The sequence below is a fragment of the Coregonus clupeaformis genome, unplaced genomic scaffold (assembly GCF_020615455.1).
Source record: "Coregonus clupeaformis isolate EN_2021a unplaced genomic scaffold, ASM2061545v1 scaf2926, whole genome shotgun sequence".
Taxonomy (NCBI): Eukaryota; Metazoa; Chordata; class Actinopteri; order Salmoniformes; family Salmonidae; genus Coregonus; species Coregonus clupeaformis.
In genome coordinates this window covers 25,115-32,575 of record NW_025536380.1, presented here as the reverse complement: position 1 = coordinate 32,575, position 7,461 = coordinate 25,115, and the positions used below count along the sequence as shown (strand labels likewise).

General features: G+C 44.9%; 1 long non-coding RNA gene across 1 annotated transcript; it reads right to left on the bottom strand.

Moving 5' to 3' along the window:
- Window positions 1-4,174: 4,174 nt before the first annotated feature.
- On the bottom strand, window positions 4,175-4,717 carry LOC123489269. The gene is made up of 3 exons (XR_006660519.1): window positions 4,655-4,717; window positions 4,449-4,574; window positions 4,175-4,218 (listed from the first exon to the last, which is right to left on the bottom strand). It is a non-coding gene; the product is annotated as an uncharacterized LOC123489269 (long non-coding RNA).
- Window positions 4,718-7,461: the final 2,744 nt, after the last annotated feature.

The following is a 7,461-nucleotide window of genomic DNA, read 5'->3' as shown; positions in this document are numbered from 1 at the left end:
CAGTGGAGTAAAAGTGGGATCTGTCTGTCTCCTAATTCTCCAGTACCAGTGGAGAGATATTGGGATCTGCATGTCTGTCTCCTAATTTGCCAGTACCAGTGGAGAGACAGTGGGATCAGTCTGTCTGTCTCCTAATTTGCAAATACCAGTGGAGATACAGTGGGAATATCTGTCTTTCTCCTAATTTGCCAGTACCAGTGGAAAGACTGTGGGATCTGTCTCTCACCTAATTAACCAGTACCAGTGGAGTAAAAGTGGGATCTGTCTGTCTCCTAATTTGCCAGTACCAGTGGAGAGATAGTGGGATCTGTCTGTCTGTCTCCTTTTTGCCAATTAAAGTGGAGAGACAGTGGGATCAGTCTGTCTGTTCTCCTAATTTGCAAATACCATTGGAGAGACAGTGGGAACTGTCTGTCTGTCTCCTAATTTGCCAGTACCAGTGGAGAGAGAGTGGGATCTGTCTGTCTGTGTCCTAATTTGCAAGTACCAGTGGAGAGATGGTGGGATATGTCTGTCTGTCTGTGTCCTAATGTGCCATTACCAGTAAAGAGACGGTGGGATCTGTCTGCTCTGTCTCCTAATGTGTCAATGCCAACTGGAGAGATGGTGGGATCTGCCTGTCTGTCTCTTAATTTGCCAGTACAAGTGGAGAGACAGTGGGATATGTCTGTCTGTCTCCTAATTCGCCAGTACCAGTGGAGAGAAACTGGCTCTGTCTGCCTGTCTCCTGATTTGCCAGTACCAGTGGAGAGATATTGGGATCTGTCCGTCTGTTTCCCTAATTTGCCAGTACCAGTGGAGAGACAGTGGGATCAGTCTGTCTGTCTCTTAATTTTCAAATACCAGTGGAGAGACAGTGGGAACTGTCTGTCTCCTAATTTGCCAGTACTAGTGGTGAGAATGTGGGATCTGTCTGTCTGTCTCCTCATTTGCCTTTACAAGTGGAGAGACAGTGGGATCAGTCTGTCTGTCTCTTAATTTTCAAATACCAGTGGAGAGACAGTGGGAACTGTCTGTCTCCTAATTTGCCAGTACCAGTGGAGAGAATGTGGGATCTGTCTGTCTGTCTCCTAATTTGCCATTACAAGCTGAGAGACTATGGTATCTGTTTGTGGTCCTCTGTAGCTCAGCTGGTAGAGCACGGCGCTTGTAACGCCAAGGTAGTGGGTTCGATCCCCGGGACAACCCATACACAAAAAATGTATGCACGCATGACTGTAAGTCGCTTTGGATAAAAGCGTCTGCTAAATTATGGAGGACTAAAAGTGCCACAATTAAATAAATAAATACACCATTAAATAATTACTTAAATGTGTCATTAATTAATTAAATGTGTCATTAATTAATTAAAATTAGAATTAAATACATAAATGTGTAATTAAATGTATCATTAATTAATTCAAATACCGATTCATTTTATGTAAAATACATATATAATTATTTCACTATTTACATTTACATTTCATGATCCTGCATTGCAGTGATTCATGAATTACTTAAAACTGTCAAACTGACCCATCAAAGTCAGTGGGCGGGGCTAACGCGAAATCTAGTCTGATCCATTGCTTTGGTCTGAGTAGAGTAGGCCAACCTGGATAGAGACAATGGAGGATCTCCGTGAACTTTCCAGGGGAGTTGGTTAGAGACATTTTAAACTTAGCAGAGGATGTAGAAGCAGGACCTGCTGACCCGGAGCATGTAGCTAGTAAAGCAGAGGAACTTATTGAAGTTGTTGAGTCATTTCCGCACTTTCCGACGAAGATATCGACCACAGAGTGATTGCAAATCTAGAAGAAGTTGTCCACCGCTTCTCTGGTACCAGGGCACTTCAGGCCCAACACACACAGGGACCGGGCGTTTGGCGTTTGACATACCGAGTGCAGTTCTGGAGCATCAACTTCTTTGTGGAGTTCCCGCAGTTCAAATTTGCAGCGATGTTCGGTGTGTCAAAGAGGACCATCAGGAGGCGCATGCAACAATACAGTTTAAGGTATTTACACTAAATTCATGAGTTTTCTGTTTATGAATTGCTGCTCTCATCCTCGGAAAGAATATGACGTTTAAGGTAACATTACTTGATGTTGTGTTTTTCTTGTTTGTACAGAAAGACAGATCTCTATTCAGCTGTGAATGATGAGGAGTTAGACCGTATTGTAAGTGAAATTCACAAAGTCATCCAAACACCGGCTACAAGCTAATGCGTGGTCACCTGAATGCAAGAGGTGTGCATGTTCCAAGTGAGTAGATAATAATATGGGCATTATTTAAATGTATTTTTAATTTGGAGCTCTGCCCCTTTGAAAGGTGAAGGAAGCCCGCTTATGGAAAGACATCAACCTGTGAGCTGTAGTTTCTACAGTGCATACTATGCAAAGCTGTATTATTTTAAAAAACTGAATAAGTAACATTTCATTTCTCACTGCCTTGGTGACCAAAAATAACAATCTTGTGTAAGGACATGTCAAACTAGTTTTAAGTACAAGACTGATTATGCTTGTCATCCATTCAGGTTCCTGAAGAATATGGGATCGATTGGAACGGACCTCACTGCCTTCATCGAGGCACTGTGTCAGTCCCCGAGGTTCAGCTGGCCCGTGAGCTCTCAGATGAAGAGGTTGCAATTTTGCCAGCTCCAGGAGTTTCTGTTACTGATGCACTTAGACTATATGTAGAGACTGTGGAAGTGTTATCAAGAATCTTAGACTGATGTCCAACCCATGTTTTTATTTGTTGTGTTAGAACAAGCAAGGAAAAACTGAAAGTTTACTTTCCTTTTAAAAGAAAGGAAAAAAAGCTGTTTCTTTGAAGCTTCCTGTCTCATTATGGTCCACAGAATGACTAACATGAATGCTGTACTGTTAGCACTGAAGGTGCAGAACAGTTTGATTTTAGTAAATGGAAGAAAAAAAAGTCAACTACTGCACAGTGTGTTAATGTTTTCAAAGACACTGAACTTGTGTCAATTCATCTGAACTGTGTATGCATTGACATTAGGGCTGGGCAATATGGAGAAAATCAAATATCACATTTTTGACCTAACACCTTGATGTCGATATTGCAACGATATTGTAAGGTTGACAATTGGTGCATTCACAAAATATCTTCCACATTTAGATTTCGGATAAATAACTATCATATTGTGGATATAATGACTAAGTGGTAAAAGGCAAATAATAGAACAGCTAGAACAGTCTGGTAAGTTCAGAAAATGACATCACTTTACTGTAATGCAGCCTTAAACCAGGAAAAGACTAAACTTACCATGTAACGATATTACACTTCTTCAAAATCTAATGGTGCTTTTCCCATTACATGGTACCTACCGCCTCGTCCTAAAATCTGCAATGGGGAAACGGACGCACAGCGATCGAGGCGAGGCGAGCCAAGTAGGTACTGGTAATGGAAAAGCACCTTAAGACGATATCTAGTCTTATATCACGATAGATATAATATTAAAATATTGCCCAGCCCTAATTGACGTCTGAAAAAAGCTTAAACAAGCCCAAATCCAGTACTTTTATGGCAGCGACAAGTGCTTTCTCAAAGTCCATGTAGAGTTTGAAATGAGCTGGCAGCTTTAGGGTTTCAAAGCATGTGGAGGACGTAGGAAGGGTTCCCCAGAAATCTCACTCTCAGTTCAGGAGGAAGCATCTCCCAGCCAACCCAGAATGTCAGCAGCTGGGCCAGGGTACCTGATGAAGCTAAAAGTCATAAAATGGATTAAAGACATTTAGTTCAACTGTAATTGATCATATCTATCCATGAGACATAGAAGCATTTGTAAAGAGAGAAAATAAGGTTTATACCTGTTTCAATGAACATCCTTAGAAAGCCAGTGATGCGGCAGGTGGTGTCTAAGTCAAAGTCTTCATCATCACTGTCCTCAACTGGCCATGTGATTTTTTCTAGGAACATCTTAAAGAAAACAAAAATTGTAATTTAAAAAAAGGGAGAACTTATTTTGGTGAAGGACTATGCAGATCAAATTCTTAGAAAATGGAAAAATATCCATCTCAGTCATTGAAAATACCGTAAATTCATCAAGTTAGAGTCACAAATATAACTAAATTACTGACTTACCTGGGTGTGAACTGCATTTCAGCCATTTTGGGGAAAAGAAGTGGTACAACATCCGGCCTAGATGTCAGCAGGGCCATACCATCACATCTTTCAGTCCTTTCTCAACTGTTTAATTTGGCGCATGGTCCTCCCAACGACCTAAGAGACAGACCGACCCATATTACAGCCCAAATCCTTAACCCAAATTTGACAAAAGTTGGCACAGTAGGAAAAATGTTAATAAACACAATAAAGTGCTTTATAAAAATCCATTAAAACTCTAGTACTTAAACTCTCGTGTTAACATAACAAGCCAGGGTTCACAACACATTCTATAATTTCCAACAAGTACAGCGATGAATTCTGTCACTTAACCAGCAGGAACTCACTGCATGGAGTAGAAGTTTGTTATGTAGCCATCTCCGATTTGTTTTGGTGACTGCCGGAAGATCCCAAGACATGGAAAGATCTGAAACTGTGTCCTTCTGTTCCGGTGTAAGATCTTCATGTTCAAGCTAGAATTAAGACCATACAAGTTATTATATCTGCCCAAGCAATATTTTTTACATGGCAAAGTTTCTTTTAGGTTACATACCAGTTCTATGATGCTCCTGATGTGCAGATCAGGACACTCTTCTGTAACAACAGTAGCCATTTCCAGGGTCCCCATTGAACAGTACATGAATTACAGCAGGACTTAGTCCTGTGACATGGGGACCATCATGCAGAAAGGTGTGGCCCAACATCCTTCCTGCAACCCGGAAGAGGTTGCTTTCAATAAGTGCCTCTGATGCTGCTGGAACAAGATGGTCAGGTTCACCCTCAAATAGCAGTGTTCGGCCCATTCCTCCTGTAAAGTACCAAGAGAGCAGGGAATAAAGTCACAACAATTAACCTCTTAAATACATTAAATAAAAATGTATGATAGATAGATAGATAGTTAGATAGATAGATAGATAGATAGATATATTACTGTAACGATCCCGGCAGTCTGAGTCGGGTTCTGTCTGTGGACTAGTTTTTCTGCTCGGGATCTCCAGTTTCCCGAGGGTTCTGGAACGCTCCGGGGAGCTCTCTTGATTTCCGCACCTGCATCCCATCAGCAATCTGCACACCTGGTCCTGATCATCACCCTTCTTAGGCTCTGGCCTAACATCCATTCCCTGCCGGATCGGTTAGCCATGAACAGTAGGTTTACCAGAGTATCAGTCTTAGAGCTTCTAGCGTTAGTTTTGTTGTTTTGCACCTTGTTGGTTTGTTGTTTACTTACCTCCGTTTTTGTTCCATCTGCAGTCACTCGTCCGGAACCTTCATCCAACCTCTGCCTGGTGGTGGCGGCTGCCGAGCCATGATTGGAACAACCACTGCACCCCAACAACTAATCAACGCCGCCCGCTCTGTTCCCTGGATTATTCAGCATCACTCTTGAATTTGTAAATAAACACTCACCTTCGTTTCAACTTACCTTGTCCTGGTCTGCTTCTGGGTTCTGGCTTTGTAACTCGTGACAGAACGATCCGGCCAGTAATGAACCAGCGGACCTGGACTCTGTTCGCCATGCCATTACCCATCAGGAGAAGATGTTGGGCCATCATAGCACGGAGCTACAGGAGATCGCGTTGGCAGTTCGGAACCTTTCTACCGGTCTGACGGAGGTCCAGAACCAGCGCAAGTTTCCGGTGGAGGATCCACTACCGGTTTCACCCATCTCGCCTGCCGCTTCTGGAGCTGTGTCCTTCCGTGAGCCCAAGGTTCCGACGCCGGATAAATATGAGGGGGAGCTGGGAAGATGCCGTTCTTTCCTTATGCAGTGTGGGTTAGTGTTCGATCTACAGCCCTACTCTTATGCCACAGACAAGGCTGGATAGCCTTCGTGATTGAGTTACTGCGTGGTCGAGCGCTGGAGTGGGCTTCAGCCGTTTGGGAGCGACAAGACCCCTGCATGGCTTCATACCAGGGGTTCCACGGCCGAGATGAGGAAGCTCTTCGACCATTCCGTCCGAGGAGGGACGCAGCTAGGCGCCTGTTTTCGCTTTCACCAAGGAACTCGTAGCGCGGTCGACTTCGTGATCGAGTTCAAGACGTTGGCTGTGGAGAGTGGGTGGAATGAGGAGTCTCTGCAAGCGGCCTTTACCAGGGTCTGTCGGAGCAGCTCAAGGATGAGTTGATCTCCTATCCGAGCCTAGTGACCTGGACAGCTTGGTAGCCTTGTCTATTCGGGTGGATAATCGAGTCCGAGAGCGAAGGAGGGAGAAGCAATGGGTTCCGTCCAATCGATCAGCTTCTCAGGTTCCAGTCGGGTCGGGGATTGGACCAGAACATCGTCGATCATTCTCCACCACAAAGGATTAGTGGAGAGGTCCTCTCTTCCGATTCTGAACCCATGCAAGTGGGGCGGCACGGGTTAACCAAGGAGGAGCGTCAACATAGACGTAAGACCAACTGCTGCCTCTACTGTGGTAGCTCGGGACATTACATCTCCACTTGTTCCCGGCGGTGTCAAACTGCCCGGCTCGCTAAAGTTGGGAGGACTTTTAGCGAGCCAGTTTCACCTCTCAGTACCTCTGTCAGACCCCGTTTCCCGGCTACCCTTGTGAACAGGAATCAGAGCTTTAGCGATTAACGCTTTATCGATTCAGGTGCCGATGGAAGCTTTCTTGATGCCGAGTTGGTGGAACAGCTGGGGGCTTTCCAAGGAGCAATTGCCGGAAGCCATTGAGGCGACCACTCTGAACGGCAGTAGTCTGGCACGTATCACGATGAGGACTGAACCGGTTAAGATGCTGTTGTCGGGGGAATCATTCGGAGATGATTTCATTCTTCATTCTGCCGTCTTCCCATGTTCCTCTGGTCCTTGGATACCCCTGGCTGAAGGAACACAATCCCACGTTCGATTGGGTGACGGGCAAGTAACGAGTTGGAGCCTTGATTGTCGTGCTAACTGTCTCAAGACTGCCTGTCCCCATTCGGTTCCCAGTCAGGTGATTGAGGCTAAACCCCAGATTTGTCCCTGGTTCCCGAGACATATCACGATTTGGGGAAGTGTTCAGTAAGCAGAAGGCTCTGTCACTCCCTCCCCACCGACCATATGATTGTGCCATCAACCTGTTCCCTGGAGCTGTCTACCCCAAGGGAAGGTTATACAGTATCTCCCGCCCTGAACGTGAGGCTTTGGAGACCTACATCAAGGAGTCCCTAGCTGCTGGTCTCGTTCGTCCCTCGTCATCACCCCTGGGGGTAGGATTCTTCTTTGTGGGTAAGAAGGATGGCTCTCTTCGACCGTGTATTGATTATCGGGGGTTGAATGACATCACGGTCAAGAACAAGTATCCCCTGCCCTTGATGAGTTCTGCCTTCGACTCCTTACAGGGTGCTACGGTGTTCACCAAGCTAGACCTACGC